Here is an 18605-nt window from a genome sequence, read left to right on the forward strand (position 1 = left end):
CCAAACTCTGTTTTTCCCACCTTTCCTCATTGGCCAGGCTTTCAGACACACTTGTCAGTCTTAAAAACCTGGTACAAAAGGGAAAAGGTGATTGCTGCTGATCCAGGAATAGCAGGTGGGTGCTTCTGTGCTAGTGTGGGACAAATGAGCTCAGGAACGAGACTGCAGACCCTTGGCACCCAATGCACCAAAGTTCAAACTTGCTGTTTTGGGGTCTGTTCTAAATGGGGTCAGGCTGGTGGTGCCAAGCTGATGTCAGCCAACAACAGAGCTGCCAAAGGGACAAAGGTTCTTAGTACCTGGATCTCTCCTGAAAAAAATGCACCTGGATTAGAGACAGAGCTAAAATGAGTAGCTCAGGGAGCATCCCTGTCATTTGCAGGTCTGGAAGGTGTTCCCACTCCTTCAGCATTCATTCCTTCTTAGGAGGAGTTGACATAAAACCAGACAAAGGACCAAAAAACAGCACTGCCTGTGTTTGCAGAAATCTGCCTTGGACCTTAGGGAGAGTGAGATGTTTTTTGGGAGTAAATCCCAAAGAAACAGGATCCAAGGAAGCACCACTTGAAATGGGCAAGCTGTGAACTTGGACTGGGGCAGAAACCCAGAGCGAGGAAGAGAATTTAGGTCCCTCTGACCTCCGAGGAGTGATGCTTTTCCTTCCTCTCCTCTCCTGTATCCTATTCTGCTTTCCTTAGCAAGTCCTACTTCTTGCAGCAGCATCTCAGGCACAGCCTCCCCCTGCTCCCTGCAGGACATTTCAGCTATTTAAGACATTCTCCGGGTTCCTGGGTTTAAAGGAGAGAGGGGAGGTAGGAGGAGAAGGACGATATCTGAAAAGCTGTTATTTGTATTGATAATAAGCCGTCTCCAATGCGTGCCTGCAAAACACTCCCCCTGCCTTGTAAGATGCATTAAGGGAAGTTGGCCTTATCTCAGTGTAGGAAATGGACTTGGGGAAGGAGGCACGGAGCCTGCCAGAGTTTAATCTCACTTAGGCACACGAATTTGCATGATAGAAAATGGTGGAATTTTAGTGCTTAAAAAGAAAGAAAGAAAGGAAAAAAAAATAAAAGGCAAAAGCAGGCAACTGGGGGATATTAGCGCTTTCCCCGCTTCTTTATCAGTTTCCCTGGCCCTATCTGGCTCTTGCTGTTGTCACTGGAGCAACTAATCACCCCTCCCCTTTTGTTTGGTGTAAATGAGTTTTCCCCACTCCTTCTGGAGCCCCAGGTTAATCTTCAAATCCCTGCCTTTGTCTGGGAGTTAATTACCTTCTCTGCGGAGTCGGGGGGCTGTGGACACAGGTGGCGGGGGGCGGCGGGGGGCAGAGGTGGCAGTGCTGGTGGCACCTGTCCCCGCGCGGGGAGCAGCACTGCCAAGGTCTGTGCCGGTGAGATAAAGCCACCGGTGGGGCTGCGGTGCCCGAGCCGGCTTTGTTTCATCCGCCAAACTCTGCCCAATTAATTTTCTTTGATGCCACAAGCCCCTTTCACTCGTGGGATAACAAGGAGAACTTTCTGTCGCTGTTTTGCTGCCTGGGTGCCTGGGAAATGTCTTTGCTGGGAGGAGGGCTCAGTCCCTGTAGTCATCACCACCTTACCTGTGGGGATGAGCCTCTGCCACCAATGCCATGAGTTCTGGGAGCAAAGAGGGAAAAGGGATTTGCACACCGGTGGCAGAGGATGTGCAGACATTGGTCGCGTTTGAAGCCACGGGCTGAGTTTCACACTGGGCAAGATGCTCCCCCCGCTTCTGGCATGGATTTACTGGTGATTTTACACATTTCCCCCGTGGGAGCAGCTATTCCTTCTAGAAGCAAAAGCAGGTTTAGATAATAACTCCTAAAAGGCATGGGGGAGCTGGGAGAGACTCCCCAAAGCAGTGGAGGGGAGGAAGCCAGCGGAACAAAATGGAAATCCTCCCTCCCTCACTTTGCCTGCACTCTCGACTCCTTGACTGATGTGTTCCTTCCCCGTCTCTCTTTTGTTGCTAATCATTGTCCCTCTGTCAAAACATCCTTGCCTTTTGTATCCGGGCTGTTGTGGAGGACTGAAGGTCTCTCACAAGCTCTCACGCACTGGCCTAGTTTTTGGCTCTTTATCCTCATTTTGCTCTGCCCTCAGGGAGCATCTCTGCAGGTCCCACATCCATTACTGCCCCTGGATCTCTCCATCTCCCCCACACCCTCGGGTCCCAGCCTTTGCTTCTCTGGGATGTGCTTGTCCATGTTCCCCTGTGGAGTGGCCTCCTACCTGGCCAGAGTCCCTCCAGCCTCCCCAAAGTCACTTGACCTCTTTGCAAATCAGTTTAACATCTGTGCGGCAGAGATAATAATTGTCACCTACTTCACAGGGGGGTTGATGAGGATTAATTCATTAATGTCGACAGAGGTCTTTGAAGATGGAATGTGCTATCTGAGAACTAAACGTTATTATTAATTAGCAATTATATTGTGGGGTGGGAGCAGAGAGGGAAAAGAGACTCCAGAGTCTGTACTGTGGAAGAGTTTGCTCTGGGCTCACATTCTGCCCTTGCTACAGCTTCAGGCTGCCCCAGTTTCATGTCCGTGCTGCTGCTGGAGGGAGCCAGGCGTGCTGCATCCCACTGGGGTTGTCCCACCATGCTGTTCCTTCCCAGAGCTTTTGGATGAGCCTGCTGGTGTAAAGAGTGGGAGGGATGGGGAGGTGGACAGTGCTTGGGTGAGTTAACACTGTTAGAAGGAGGTAATAGGGAGGCTGGCAAGAAGGGAAGGCACGGAATCTCAGAGTGCTTTTGGATAGGAAGGAACTTTAACAACTCCCTAGTTCCATCCCTGCCATGGGCAGGGACACCTTCCACTAGGCCAAGTTGTTCCACGCCTCATCTAACTTGGCCTTGGACACTTCCAGGGATGGGGCAGCCACAGCTTCTCTGGGCATCCTGTGCCAGGATCCCATCACCCTCATTGAAAAAATTCCTTCCTTTCATCTGCTCTACATCAACCTTTTTCAATTTCAAACCATTCCCTCAAGGCGTCCTCTGGGCTTGCCTGGGACTCCAGTGATGAAGCAGGCCAGAGTCATGGGAGGATGTATCCTGCTCCCGAGGAGAAATAATTGGCAGGAGACTGGAGCAGAGGAGGAGGAAAATCCAGTGATTCACAGGACACACAGACTGGTTTCATTTCCTTCCTGTTTTTCTTTCTTGTGTACACCCAGGCTGTGGCTAATTCCTGTTTGTCTCCTCAATGAAGTGCTAATGCTGTAGTCCTGTGTTTCACTGGACTCCCCCAGGCAGCACTGACAGAGTTCTTTGTGGTCCCCTCCAGATGTCCCGTGCCTCAGTGTTGGGGGCATTCCTATCTCTGACATCCCCGTGGCTCCACTATTTCCATCCTCCCTGGCTCAGCTCTGTGCACTTTAGTGGCAGCGAGGAGAGCTCTGTGGAACTCTCTCTGCTACTCCCTCAGAGCTGCGGAGGTCACCCTTGGATCACCCCTCTTCTGGAGAACAAGAGTCTGCTCCTCTTTTTGAGCCTTTCTGAGCACGCGAGCTCCCAGCAGCCTTGTTCACCCAACCTCTCCAAAGGCTTTCAGGGAGAGGTCACCCGCCTCACCCAGAGCCATTCAGGAGTGATTCCGCTAATCCCTTCTATGGAGCAGGTAACTCTGGGAGGCAGCGGCAGGCGGTGCCGCAGCTCTCCAGGCAGAGAGGACTGGAGCTGTGTGCGGCTCTCCAGATGTGCAGCAAGTTCGCTTTCTTCCCTGTGGATTTACCAGCCAAAGGGGTGGCACAGCAGCACCCGGGATGTGCGTTGGGCATCTCCCATTGCCATGTGTGGCTTCCAGAGGAGCGCTGTGATAAAGCCAGTGGGGGTTTAATGAGGTCACTGCAGTTTAATGTTACTGCAGTAATCTCTTTTGTTTTACTACATTAAAATATTTGTGGTGGAACGGTTGGACCACTGTAATGTGATATCGCTACCTTAATGTTATTGTTGCCATGGTAACACTAATGGCAGCTCAATAACATTATTGCAATTTAATCTTACGACAATAAAATTAAGGGTAGAACAGTGAGACCTCGGCTCTGTAATGTTACTACAGTAACAGCATTGTTATCGTAACCGCGGGAGCGGAGTCAGCCCGCTGTAGTGTAACATTGGTACCGGCGCTTTGTTGTTACTACAGGAACAGGGAGCATCCTCCGAAAATCACAGCAGGGGATGAATGGGAGGAGACGTCACCGGTGCGCCGGTGCTACTGCTACCCTGGGGCTGTCAGCATGGGGAGGTCGTGCTGTCATCCCATCACTTATTCATCTAATTCCTCAATTGTGGTGTTTTTATCGGGGTCTGTCCTCTTCTCCCTCCGTTGCTGGAGCTCTTTGGAGCAGGTCTGTTGTTTCAGCGGCAGTAACTCTGCAGGGAAGGATTTAAAGCACTGCCTCCATCTAGTTCCAGATCCTTCTGCCTGGCGTTTTATAGCATGTGGCTGTTATGGAGTGATAACGTTTTATATTTATATGTCATCTTTCAATGTGAAGGATTCAGGCACAAGCTACAAATTACTGCCGTGCTGCGAGGCCAGGCAGACAACCCGACACACGCAGCGCGCCAGGGGAGGGGTTTCATCCAAGGGCACTGATTCTTATACAAGTGAGAGTCTCCTTTGCCTAGAGCATTTAACCAGAGTCCCCAGACTTTATAAGCTGGGGCACAGATTTTTGTGCACCCTAAGCCATGTAAGTAAGAAGCAAGAAGCACCAAGAAGCACTTGCCATCGCTGGCATGGGTATGGGCAAAACTCCTCCTTTCCTGGCTGGCAGCATTGTATCAGGTCTGGAAAGGCAGTGGGGGGACAAGGCGGTGACATCTCTGTGCCATGCAGGGGCTTGCTGCAGTTTTCTCCAGCCTCCAGGGGAGGGAGGCAGAGCTGCTGATCCTTCCCAAGCATCGCAGAGCTTCCCTCGTCCTGCCCAGGCCCAGTGCTCCTGGGGATGCACATTTGCCATGCCCAGGGATGTGTGCTTTTGGCCGAAGGATGTGCCCAGGGATTTATGCTTTTCATGCCCAGGGATGCACTCTTTTTGCGTCTGGAGACTCAGGATTTTTTTACCCAGGTATGAGCTCTTGCTGTGCTCGGGGATGTACACTTTATACCAAGAGATGCAGGCTTGCTGTGCCAAGGGATGCACAGTTGTCATGCCCAGAGATGCACTCATGCTGTGGTCAGGGATGCAGGTTTGCTTTGTCCGGGGATGTGTGGTTTGTGCCCAGGGATGCAGGTCTGCCATTCCCAGAGATGCACTCCTGCCATGCTAGGGATGTACACTTGCTGTGCCACCACACCTGCCAGCCATGCTTAGTGCCCCAATTGCCCCCTTGCTCAGCTGAACTACTCACACCACCTCCTCTCCTGCTCAGCAGGCAGGAATTTTCCCTCTGCTTTGAGCCCTTGTGCTCCCTCCCAGCTTCTCATCTCCAGACATCTCTTTGGCACCTGAATCTGGGGGTCCTGCTGCCCCTTCCATGTTCCTCCAGCCCAGCCCCAATCTGGGCCTTCTCAATGCAGCAGCTGCTCAGCTCCCCTTGAGCCTCAGCATTTGATCTCTCTCCATGAGTATTTGGATTCTGACCTCTGCAGTAATTCCTTGTTTGTCCTGTAATAAAAGACCTGTGAGCTCCCCTTGACACCAGAGCTGGAATCTCTGGGACCTGGGGCATCCTGTGTGCCAGCTCTTTGTGGCAATCTGGTTCCACATCCATCCTGCCAACCCTGCTCCTGCGGGGGTTACATGTTTGAAAACATGAGCGGCAGCTCATCTTCCATTCACTGTTTTTCTCCATCATTTGCTTTATTAAATATTGATTTTTGTGTTGCATTATTAAACCTTAAGTCCTGAGCATAAATTCAGAGTTGATACTTTAATCTGACTCTTCTTTTTGGCCTTTAGAACTGATTTTTCTGGCCAGTCTCTACAGAGGAGAGTCCAGAAGCAAAAACCTGTTGCAGAGGCTTGGGGAGTCAGAGGGTGAAGCAAAGGGCTCTTCCCAAGAGATTTTTGTCTGTTTGGTGTGGTCTTTGCCATGAGGGTGGCATCCACGGGGATCCTGGCCTGCAATCCTACACAGACCTTGAGTGAAAGGAGGTTGGGGAGGAATCAGCCAAGTTTGTCAAGGAACTTGTACATTACTGGCTGTCTGAAGGATATAGCCCTCTCTTTTTTTGGTAGCACAGAGAGATTGCAATCTGGAATGGGAATTTAGCCTGGAGCCACTGTGTGGGCAGGGTGGCAGTGAGGCATCCAGCCCTCCACGTGTCTGGCTCTGCTCCCTAGGGTTTGCTGCCTTGCTCTGCCAAAATTGCCCTGCTTGGGAGCAGGACTCTGCTGAGGAAGGGAGCCACAGATGGCAGTGCCTTGTCCTAAATGCGTTCCTAGCTCCTGAGTGATGCTGCACAGATCTGTGTTTTTCTACCTACAAATCCTCAACAAAACTAGAAATGGCCTTGGCCAGAGCTGCAGGCAAAGCCAGAGGAATGCGGGTGGTAGAAAGCCACCAACAAGCCAGAAGTGCAAGTGGCCACCGGCACAACCTTGATAGCCACAGTGGGTATCTCTGACCCCCACCATGATCCCTACTCTCCTCCCATTCCCTATCGGAGAGCTGCACACTGCCAGCCACTGCCAAACCCCATGCTGCCAGAAACCAGGTGTCTGAACATGCCTCCAGAGCCAAGAGAGCTTTGCAGCCAAAAGGGAGGAGGGGAGAGCAGTGTGGCAGCACTGGCAGGTTCAGGAGGATTAAAAAAAAAAAAAAATTAAGAAAATTAGAGAAGAAAAAAGCAGAGGGAGGTTTGCAAACAGCTTTTGGATCCCCCATCCAAACAGGGCATGTAACCTGTGCCTGGCAGCTGCTGTGCTGTGCCGAGCAGTGATTTAAAAGCAGACTCCCAGCAGCAGGGAAAGAGGCAGAGGGGAAACAGATGTGAACACAATGCTGGAGATAAAGGAGAGGCCAAGGGAACAGCTGCCGAAAAGCTGCCCAGCCCTGCTGCCTCTGAGGGCTACAGAATCTCCAGCAAATATGCCCAAGCTTGAGGCTGGGAGGAGGTCACTGGGAGAATAAAGGGGAAAACTGGGTGGAAAATATGGGTTTTTTCACAGTGTTCTTGCTTGGGTTTTGAAGGAGAAGGGGAAGCTGGAAAAAAGGAGCTGCACTGAAACATGGGGAGAGTTGTGATTTTGTTTTCCTTTTTGTTCTGGTAATGCAATAGAGAAGAAAGAGATTTACAAAGACAAGGAGAAGAAGGAAGTGGAAAACAAAAAGGCAAGGATCTTTGTAAAACATGTGGAAATGTGATTCTTCAAACAAGATATTTTAATATGGTCTTGAAATATTTCTGCTTTGGATGTTTTATTCCTGCTGTGAGACAGCAATGAAACCTCTTTGTCCTGTCCCTCAGAAAAGAGGTGAATTTGCTCCTTAGTCCATGACTGGATCCCTGGAAGGGATCAGCATGGCCCCATGGATGCAGGGGGCAGGGCGGGGAGGTCTTGTTTTATGTGGATCCGTACCCTCATGCAGAAGGAATTCTTCCCTGTGAGGGTGGTGAGGCCCTGGCACAGGTTCCCAGAGAAGCTGTGGCTGCCCCATCCCTGAAAGTGTCCAAGGCCAGGTTGGACAGGGCTTGGAACAACCTGGGATACTGGAAAGTGTCCCTGCCCCTGGGGACTGAGATGATCTTTAGGGTTGCTTTCAATCCAAACCATTCTGGGCTTCTGTGATTTTTCATTTCTTGGTTACTGGTCCCAGTAGTAGAGATGCCCAAAAGATTTCAGCTCTCCTTTTTGGTAGCATCTTGTATAATTTCCTGGGTAGGATTTGGGGTGAGGCAGGAGAGGGATGTGCTGGTTTGCTGTCCTGTGTGAGATAAGATGAACAGGTCTCAATCTACCCTCTTCTCTGCCCAAGTCTCCTGCCCACTGGGCCCCCACAGCCAACAGACTCCCCAGTTTGTGCCTAGGGCTCTCCTTGCCTGCCCCAGCATTGACACAAGTCATCAACAGAGATGTCTCCTCTATGATTTGCCCTCCTTGTAATCCCTCCTCCTCCCAGCCAGCCTGAGAGCTTCAGCCTTTGATCCTCCTCCTCTTTTGCAAACACTTCTCTCTGCTTGTGAAATTAAATCTCTCTCACAGTGATTTCCTTCCCTATCTTTTCTTTTTGGCCAAGTCTGTCTGAAATATTCTCTTTTTCTTTTTTTGCTCCTTCAGCAGCAGGGCTATATAATTGATGGCCTCGCCAAGCTTTCTGTGCTGAGCATTAAACCCTTCCTGCCTTGGCTCCAACCAGAGTTCATTACTTTCTGAAAGGCTCTGTTGTCTGTTTGTGCTCTGATGATTGTTGTTGTGGAGGGGGAGGATGTTGTCAGCACAGAGAGAGGAGGAGGGGTTGGATTTGGCCTGGGCTACTTTGTAATCAAATCCCTCTCCCTTTAGCAAATTTTCAGGTGGAAAGGACCTCTTTTAGTAAAATTGAAATATGATGCCCTCCTGAAGCAGAAGAACAAAACTCAGGGTCTGAATTAGTGCAACAAAAGGTTGTCTGGCTCTTTGCAATATACCCCTGCTCATCACTGGGCAGGAAGGAACAGAGGCTGCTCCCATCACCACAGGCTGGTTTCCTGGGGTAGGCATTTATTACCACACCACCTTTCCCGTTAGTTAACCTGTTGTGGCCATTCCTTCCAAGCTTCTGCATCCCAAGAGCAGCCCTGGGAAGGATGAGCCCCATGCAGTGCTGGCAGGGTCCCTCCAGTACCATGGTGTCCTTATCCTGGAGCTGGGGTTCACTCTGTGTATGTGTGTGTGTTTTTACACGATGCAAATCCTTTCTGCATATTTTGGTCTTTCCTGGCAAGACAAAGTGGTGCTTTCTGTGCTTTGCCCTACACCGACAATGCTCCTGGCTCCCTGTCTACCACCGTGGGCTTTCCACACTTAAAACACAGCAAGGCTGAGGTGATTACAAGGATTGGAGATGCAGTGACACTTCCCTGCCAACAAGTAATTGATTTATTAAAGACATTACAATACATTCATGGTTGAGCGTAAGAGTTTCCTTTGAACTCGCTGAGAAATCCGAGGGGATTGTGCCTGTTTGCGAGGACCGCGGGCAGAATAAATCTGGGCTCCCCCATCGCCTCCCCCCTGCGCCGTCACAATTTCATTTCCCTTTGACTGGCGCGAGTAAATATCACAGCTCGACAACTCCAGTCCAGTGACTGGTGTGATCCAATTTAATAGCATTTAAAAATTCAAAGCGATTGTTAGCCAAATGGAAATGTAAGATTTCATACCCAGCCTGCCTTGGGGAGGAAAGGGAGAATTAGGGAGGGTGCGGGGGATGTAGACAAATGGACTAGATAAAAAATAATGGAAAGTAACTTAATTAAGAGGCTCGAGTCAAGTTAAAAACAGTAATGATTTTGAATCGGAGAACCACAGGTATTAAAAATGAAAGGGAAAAAGGAAAGAAAGGAAAGTGTGGATAAAAAGCCTCCAAAATTATTAAATGGGAGGAAAAAAGAGGCATAGGAAGAATGGGGTAAAAATAGTCCTTCCATGTAAAGTAGGAGCACATGGGGAATAGATGGTGTTGGTGATGAGGCTGGGCATTAGGAAGACAAATAGGGAAATTAAGGATGCTCTGGTGGAGATAATTCCCTGTGGCTTTTCTGGCATTCTCGGAGGCAGGAGTGTGGCCGAGAAGAAGGCTCGAGGGCTTTGTTTAGGAGAAACAGGAAATGAAGGAGCAGTCCTAATGGGAAAGGAGAACAGCCCCCACATTCTCCAGGCACATCGATATCCTTCCCCTGTGGGACTGTCGCTCCCTCCTTTTCCTTTGCTTTCAGCTCTCTCAAATGTTGCTTGGTTGGGTTGAAAATTTGGATAGAAATTTTAATTACCCCTCTGTGTAAAGGAATATACGACTATGTCTCGATGGCCTGATGGCTGATTTTTAATCTTGGAACTCTTATTCTGTGCAGCCCAATGGAAATACCTACCCTGGCAGCCACCCTCACTCTCCCTGTGCCTTTTTGACATGGTTTTCCAAGGTCTACAGAGCCTGAGAGGCAGGTGCTGCAGAGCGTTGATCCGGAGAGGCACTTCTGACCCGTTTGATCTTTGGGTCTCATTTCCCCGTCTGTGAAGTGGGAATGATAATGCTCCCTTATCTCCCAGGGTGTTTGGGCTATTGAAATAAACCACATTTGAAGGCTTGGGAAGGACAGTGAGCATCATCCCACAGACTCTGTATCGCTTTGGCTGAACTTTGGCTTTGTCACCTGGACTTGGGGCAGCTCTGAGTTGGCCTAGAAATGTGCCTTGGGATAGGGTGAGAGACAAGAAATATCCAAGGGAGGGGTGAAGGTGGCTGGAGGGGTCTTGGAGCCCAAGAAGGTGAGCCTGAAAAAGTAAGGATGTAAAGAAATGCATAAGAGGAGTAAGGAATGGGTCAGGGCATCTTTGGGAAGGTAGAGCTGTCTGTGCTGGAGTGATGGATGAGTCACAAGTGATGTGTTCCCGTGGGGGTAGGAGGAGTGGCAGCACAAGGAGGAATGGATCACCTCACCTGTGATTCGTTTTGAAGTGCTGGACCTTGCTGACCTCTACTTCACGAGCTTTGTTCTCCCACTCCACAAGCTTTGTTTTCCCACTCTCTTCTCCCAGACAAACATTCAGGGCATAACTAGCAGCCTCCAGACCACCTAATCAGACAATAACAGGGCTGTGTTCCCTGCCTGATCCATTAATTTTTTACTGGAGTCAAAGGCAAAGATGAGAAGAAGCCCAGCAGAAGTAAAAGCTCTGTCTGGAGCATGGGAGGCACCTGGAAGAGCTGGAGCTCAGGAAGGATGGGAGGAAAGCAGCACTGGCAAGGGAGGGATGTAAATGGATAAACTCAAAAGATTGAGAAAAACTCAGTCACAACTTGGGGGGGTTCCACATTAACACCACCAATCTCAATGGTTTCTGAAGTAAAGGCACCGTGTCCAGAGAGGCATTTGGGGAAGCACAGCCCATCCTCCTACGAGGGTGGGGAGCCACACACTCTGCTTGGGCACGGGCTGCTGGCTCCTCAAATTAGCCGAGTGTCAGTGTGGAAGTGTAATCACAAACACTTAGTGCTCCAGCCCAGGGAGAGGGAGAGCGAGAGTGCCGAGATAAGAACAAATATGCAAGAGCATAGTGTGTTTTTAATGGAAGGGAGATTTATTTCTCTCTGTGTCTTTCTAAGCCTCTAGATAGATCATAAAAAAAACCCAGCCCAACCCACACACAACCTGTCTGCCTGAAATAGCCGAAATGTAATTTAAAGAGCATCATTTTAACTAATACTTCACTTCAGAGACACCTGCCCTATATTCATTGGAGATGCAGGCTGCATTAGAGCATCTGATTTATCTTTGGAAAGGATGTTTGAGCTCCTTTGTTCCTGTCAGGTCCCTTTTGAGGAGTAAAGTGGCACAGGGGCAGTTTGGCGAGCTCAGCCCTTGGCATGATGCCCACTCTGCAGGGACATGGAGCTGGAGGGGTCAGGGAAAGCCTTCCCCCTGCCTTCCCCCCCACCCCCCCCCCCCAGGAGAAAAGTGGGGAGCAGGAGGGTGGGGCACAGCAAGTCTGGCTGGTTGTGGGGAGGGGAGCTGGGGGTTTGTGAAGAATTTAGTGGGACAGATTGTAATGATGGATCAGATGAGCAATATCATTGATATTTGCTGTCTGTCTGTTGGAACAGGAGACTCCAGGAAGGGCTGTTTGCAGGTACACTTGAGACATGGGTCCCAAACTAGATCTGTGCATCTGTCCCCATGGAGAAATGCTCCCATGTCCAGTTCCTGTGGCCATAGGCTCTGGGTATCTCATAATTTCATATGTTATTGTCTTTTTAATGAGCCTGTAAGGATGAGAAATTCTTGTCATTATGTTGATGGAGAGATGAGACCCAAGGAGACTGAGGGTTTTGCCAGGAGCGCTCTGGCAGAGCCAGCATCCATCCATCCGTCACTGCATTTATTGACCCACAGCAAGGAGGCTTTTCTATCATTAAAAATAAAGGAAATTCCACTACTCATTATTTTCTCCCAGCGAGGAGGTAAGGATCCCCTGTTGGCCTGCATCCCCCAGGTCCCAGGTTGGTCCTAACCAGCCCCAGGCTGGGGTCACCTGTCGAGGACGAGGGAGTGTAAAGGATGAGTGTGAGGAAAGATGGGTAGAGGAGAGCTGCTGTGAAATCCCTCGCTCGCCCTTTCTGATCTGAAGTTCACTTGTAATATTTTCCCCGACTCGGGTTGCTAATGCGTTTTGTTCTCCAGAGTGTGCGTGGCCCGACTTCCCGTGCAGCCTTTAATTAGTTTCTGGATGATGACATCTCCACCGAGAATCATTTTGTCGTGTCCCTCTGATCCTGGGGGGAGATAAAGGAATCTAATAAAGACATCCAGCATTTCTAGGTGATGGGTTTGACAAGCTTTGTATTAAGCACAAGTCGTGTTTAAACTTTCTGGGGTGCTGTTGGCATGCTATGGCTCGTCCCCACACAGGGATTTTCCCAAGGGTCTGATGGAGACTTCACTGGTACCCAGTGGAACGAGAGGAGCTGGGGGACCCTGCGTCCCCTGAGCAGGGTGTGACAAAGTCACTGTCAATTTGATGGTCACCGTGGAGGCAGTTGTGAGAGAGGCTGTCGTGCCTTGAGGAGTGGTGTCAATAATGCTAGAAAAATGATGCAGGTGTCTTAAGGATTCGAGATCCTTCAATTTTCTGCCTTTCATGAGGCGTTGCTTGGCTTGCAGGGGGAATCCCAGGTGGCTCGGGGTGCAAAAACTGGAAACTAGATCTGTGCAGCGTGTGTGGAGTTGAAAATGAGATCTGTCTAGACAGGGAGCTGAACTGCCAAACACTCCTTGTTTGGCTGTATTTCTTCATGGATAATAATGGGAAAACTTTGTTTTTATATCTTTCTTCTTGTTTTCTTTTCACTCAGCATCATTAGACTTATTTTAAAGGAGGAAACAAAGTCCAGAGCAGTGCCACATCTTCCTTTAGGTATTGTAACATGAACATAGAACTCTCCCAAACCTGAGGGAGAGATTCTGCCTCCTCTGAAAGCTGCTTATTAGTAGCCATGCAAAGAAACTCTGGTTTGATTCCCCATAGGTGTGGGGCTTGGTGTCAGGTGTTTTCTTCACTTTTTTTTTGCTAGGAAAAATGATGCGGATCCCTTCAGAGTCTTGAAAGCAGGGGAGTGAATCTAGTGAAGCAGCACCCTGACTCCTTAGGGAGCTGCTCTTGATCCAGGTTCGTGACCTGGACCATCCAGAAATCAGGGGAAAATCCTTGTGCTTGAGCCCCGACTCTCCTACTGTGCCACGTTTGTTGTGGTGTATCCCTTGTTGACTGCAGTAGTAGTGCTGATTTATGCCGTCGTAAGTGGAATCAGATTGGGCTCCCTTTTGGCACTTAGCTGTAAAGTTTGTCTGCAGAAACCCTGCTGTTTATGTGGTGAATTATACCCGTGTTCACAAATACTTTACTAATGAATGATTGGGAACGTCTTGTTTCCCCCTCCTCCTTTGAGTTATTATGATGCTGTGCTGTATAACCTGCTGCAGAGACGGGCGTAAAAAATTTCATGTCCTCCAAGCTTCCCTGCAACAGGAGCTGTTACCTATCTGGGAAATCATTCAGACACATTTCAGTACCGTATGACACATCTCATTATGCCTCGCTTTACAACGAGCAATTGTCTTTAGTTATTTATTAATTGCTTATTAAGGTCGTTATGTATGTCCTCTTTGTTTCCAGCTTTCTTTCTTCATGGCTTTGGCTGCTGACAGGGTTTGTGAAGAGGGGGATCAATCCCTCAGTAAAGCTGTGCTGAACCTGGGAAGGGGGTGGTGGTGCCAACCCAGGTCCAGGAAGCCCTGGGGAGCAGGATAGGCACCCACAAGGGGTTTGTGTACAAACCTTTGTGACTGAGCAGGCTCTGAGGCTGTGTTTACCCTTCCTCACACCTTTGGACAGGCTCAAAACAGCTCCTGATATGATGGAAGGATGATATGAAGGAAAGATTATATGAAGAAAGGATGATATGACAGAGAGACGAAACCCTCTCTGCTTTTCTCTTAATTATAATTGTGTTAGAGCAGCACAAACTGATTTAAAAGCCCATTATAATACACCTGTAATTGAAGGCGCAGGGCTCTCAATTTGCTCCCTAAAGGCAGAAAGCTTTGGAACACAAAAGAGGGAGGAGGCACCATGGAGATGCCTGGCACTGTGGCAGCCTGCACTGCACCTTCTCCTGACCTGGCAGCTCCAAAGTGCTCTGGTTACAACCTGGAGAAGTCCTGGAGCTGGATGTTGGGGTCCCTGCCTTTGGCAAAGCCTCAGTTGCCAGAGGGTGGGCTTGATTTGACTCGGCATTGCTGTGAGGAGGGACAGGACACCCAGGACTCCCCCTCACTGAATCCCAGCAGCAGGACCCATGGCAGAAAACTCTGTAAAACACAGGGAAGTCTGAGTGTGACAGCAATAAGAAACTGTTATGAAAAGCACTAGTGTCAGGCTGATGCTCATGAAGCTGCCAGTGCACATCACAGATCACCTGCAGAACGCAAGTTTGACTCTCCCTCTTTTTCTTTCTTTCAGACACTTTTATAGTTGTTCTTTGTTGTTTCCTTTGATCTAGAGCAGATGTTGCTCATGCTGGAAGATGGAGGTTTGCATGTTTTATAAAGGGGAAGCAGGGCTGGGCTTACTAAGACAGTGACTCTCTCCCAGGCTGTGCCAGAAGCTGAGACCCCTTGGCTGGGGCAAGCACCTGCTCTACCTCTCTCCCACACCAAAAGGGGTTTGCTGATCTGGACAGGTCACAGCTGTATTTCTGCACTACTTGCTTGGCTCCCACAAGTGGGTAGAAAGGGAGTAGTTAAGGCAAAAATAAAAAATGCAATTGCTCCTTGAAGAAGGAATAGGCAACTTAGCAAGGCTCATTCGAAGTCCCCTTGCCAGTCTGAGGTGGAGAGGTAGTTCCAGATGCACCCTCGACTCAGCCTGATTCATGGGTGAAATTTGGGGTGCTGGAGTGTCAGGAGACAGACATGGGGACATGGGGTCAGGGAGAGGACAGCCCAGGTGAACAGCACACTCAGTACATGCCAGGAAGGTGAGTGGTGAGGTGATGATGATGGAGATGGAGATGGAGATGGAGATGGAGATGGAGATGGCAGAGCCTAAGCAATGAGGCAAAGCTGGTCATGTTTATGCAGTTTGGGATGAGCTATAAAAGGCATCTGGAGGAATAATCAGGGAAGGCCTCAGCCCTGCAGTGGGTGCCATGGGACAGGCAGCAGAGGAGGTGGCAGAAATGCCAGGGGAGTCCCACCACATTCCCAGGATGTGAAGATCTGTGTGCAGCACTGCCGTGGGACACGGGCATGGGATCCATGAGCTGCACACCTGTGCTGGCTCAGGAGCGGGTATTTGGAGGTGAAAGCAGAGCAGGGATATCATCTGTGTCAGTGGCAGGAGGGCGTCTGTGCGCCAGGGAATAGATGTGTGTCGGCAGGCACATATGCTTGAATCCACAAAGACATCTATCACCTGCCTGAACACCCTCAAACGTGGAGCTCACCATATGCTTTGGTTAAATATTTAAGCAAGCTGTTTTCCGTCCTGGGGACTCCTAGTGTGCGAGCAGGCACCGCGTTGGGACAAGCTGGGGGTATGCCCATGGCACCTGTGGGGGGCTGAGAACACCCAGATACCTTTCCCAGAGCCGTGGCAAGGATGGAGGGGGAAAAAGAAGGAGGTGGATCAATAAAACACCAGCCTGCCTGTGGGGAAATCTGTGCAGTGTCACTGGAGCAGCTTGGCCAACACTGCCATGTTTAATCACTTCCAAGCAAGAGAGATGCTGAACACAAAAGGACTGCCCACAAGGAGAAGGTTCCTGCCTGAGAAGCCTGCATTTACTTAGTTTTATTTATTTGTTCATTCCCAAAGGGGCATAGCTCCATCTGCATCTTGCTTTCGGCAGAGGAAATGTCTCCTCTGCCCCACTGCTGCAGAAAAGGCAAGTGATGATGAAAATCCTTTAATGAAGAGAGAATGGAAGTGTTGGTGACTGTTAAATAATATTAAATATGTACTTGGATCATTTATTTATTAAGATTTCCCTCCCCAGTCTGGTTATAGACTTACAACACACCTCTTGTGTCTCTAGAAAGGCGTTTGGAATAGTTTATGTGGTTTAATGTTCAAATATTTAATTAGCATACGATAACCACTGTGTTAAATCCTACCACTGCATAGACAATTCCGGACTTAGTTAACAGCTTCTGTGACGTTTCTCTGGTTTGCTTCCCAGATGTTCTTGCCTTCTCTCATTCCAGATAGGGCACAGTAAACTGAATCTCCCTCAAAGTGTCCTGGGCTTGCCAGATTATGGTGAACTTTTTCCCTGTTGCATGAGCAGCTCAAGCCACTTTTTATAGAATTATGGAAAGGCTTGGGTTGAAAGGGACCTTAAGGACCCTCTAGTTACATCCTCTGCTGTGAGCAGGGACTATCCACTATCCCAGGCTTCTCCAAGCCCCTTGAACAGCTCCCCAGTATGGGGCAGCCACAGATTCTCTGGGCACCCTGTGCCAGAGCCTCACCACCCTTATTGTAAAAAACTCCTTAGACCTGTTCTAAATCAACACTCCTCACGTTAAAGGCATACCCCTTTACCCTGTCAATCAAACCCAAGTTTAAGTTGTTTTAATTATGTTTTATACCCCAGTCAGTTGATTTTTGTCTCTCACCTGGATGGGTGCAAATGGGTCTGTGCAGTCCCAGAGAAACAGTGTGAAGTCACCCTTGTTCTTTTTAAAGCTTCTGCAAAACAAACTGAATGGGGTCGATGTGGATTCAGCAGTTAAAAACATCAGAAAGGTTCCTCTGTGATGCAGCAAACAGCACATTAATGATGATGGATACTGCTTTTGTTTTCTTGGGACTTAGAGCTGGAAGTCCTTGCTACTTCCCAGGCAAAGGAGTGTGATCACTGCACCTCTGCTTGGCTCTTCCCACCTCTCCAAAATGACAATGGTAATACCCCCTCAGCCTATCTTGTTGTCTAGATTATATGTTCTGTGTTTTTAGACCACACATGGATTGCCTGGCTGGCAGTCCCAGCCTCACCAGGAACACAGCAGGGCAATCCTAACGATGTTGTAATTAATTGCATCTCCTCAACGGACCTGGCCACGGGCAGAGCATTCCCAGCTCTGAGTGGTCCCATGAGGAATGTGCTGTCCCCTTAGTGACACTGAAGCATATTAATACTTCTTTAGGTGTTGTCTTTTTGTCCTCCATTGTCCTGCCCCAGAGCCCCCTCTGTTTGGGAGCACCTGATCCAGAGTTGTTCTCCAGTGCATGATTAGCAGATTAGCCATCGTGCCCAGAGCAGCAAAAAAAATGAACTCCCAGAAGCCCTTCAAAACAGAGAATAATTCATTACCCACCTTGATTTCCACTTAAAATGTACTTTAACTACACTTCCAACTACAAACCCTAAATCACCATCATGTTCACAAAAAATCCATCATTTTTTATTTTATTGCACGGCACTGGCATGACATAATCCCTTCCAGAGCATCTTGGAGTGCTTTACGGATCAATAAATTACTTACCTGCACAGCAGAGGCATTGCGTGCAAGGCCATTGCAGTCATTCTGGCTTGGCGCAGCCCAGGAAGGTGTGGGAGGTGGGGAGAGGCAGGGAAGGGAGGCTCAGGAGTGGGGTGCAAGTCAGGATTTGGGGTGTTGGCCCGAAGCCCCAAGTGGGGTGATGAATGGGGGCTCTCCAGCAGGGGTGGAAGGTGGAGGTGATTTGTGATTCTCCTGCAAAGTGCTGCAGCAGGGTGCCAGGCTCTGGAGAAAGCTTGAAAATAAAAGCAGAAAGGTGACAGTCTTTATTATATTCTGCAGGTGCAGGCTGATAACAGCAGCCAATGGTTTTCCCTCATACATCCCCACCGTAGGTCTCCCAGAAAACCCAGCCCTCCCCAGCAGCCACATCGTGTCCTCTGCTCGTGCAGCAGCAGGAGCTAAGCGCTCCCTGCTTGCTCCTCATCCTTTCCCAGCACCATTCTAACCCCCATCCTGTACCTGTGTCACTCCTGGGGCCTGGAGCCCCTGTATGTGACTCACTCCTGAGTGCTCTGAGTGGCAGAGCCTTCACAGCTGCAGGAAATGCTGCAGGAGTTTGAAAGGGGTGACTCATGTTTTTAGGAAAGATGCAGCTCTGCTGGGAAGGGTTTGTCATGGCTAAGAAGACACAAGGAATGCTGGAAGTGGAGTAGGAAGAAGTACTGTCTCACACCACGGAGGAGTTTCTTGAGCCTCCCTAAAATGACTGAATCCCCTCTGGCTACAGTTTCTTCCCACTTCAGCTGTGTCTTCTCTGCCCCCTCTTTTCCCTGTTTGTTACTGCCAAGTCAGATGCGACTGATGGGCTGCTGCATAGATTGTCAAAGTGGAGGGAGGATGGAAATTCAGCCTCCCTCAC

The 18605-nt window shown here is 49.3% G+C and overlaps 1 protein-coding gene across 4 annotated transcripts in view; it reads left to right on the forward strand.

Moving 5' to 3' along the window:
• The window catches only part of NTM (neurotrimin), a 350196-nt gene that overhangs the window by 304305 nt on the left and 27286 nt on the right, over nucleotides 1–18605 (forward strand). The window lies entirely within an intron of this gene.

The sequence above is a fragment of the Cinclus cinclus genome, chromosome 25 (genome assembly GCF_963662255.1).
Source record: "Cinclus cinclus chromosome 25, bCinCin1.1, whole genome shotgun sequence".
Lineage (NCBI taxonomy): Eukaryota > Metazoa > Chordata > Aves > Passeriformes > Cinclidae > Cinclus > Cinclus cinclus.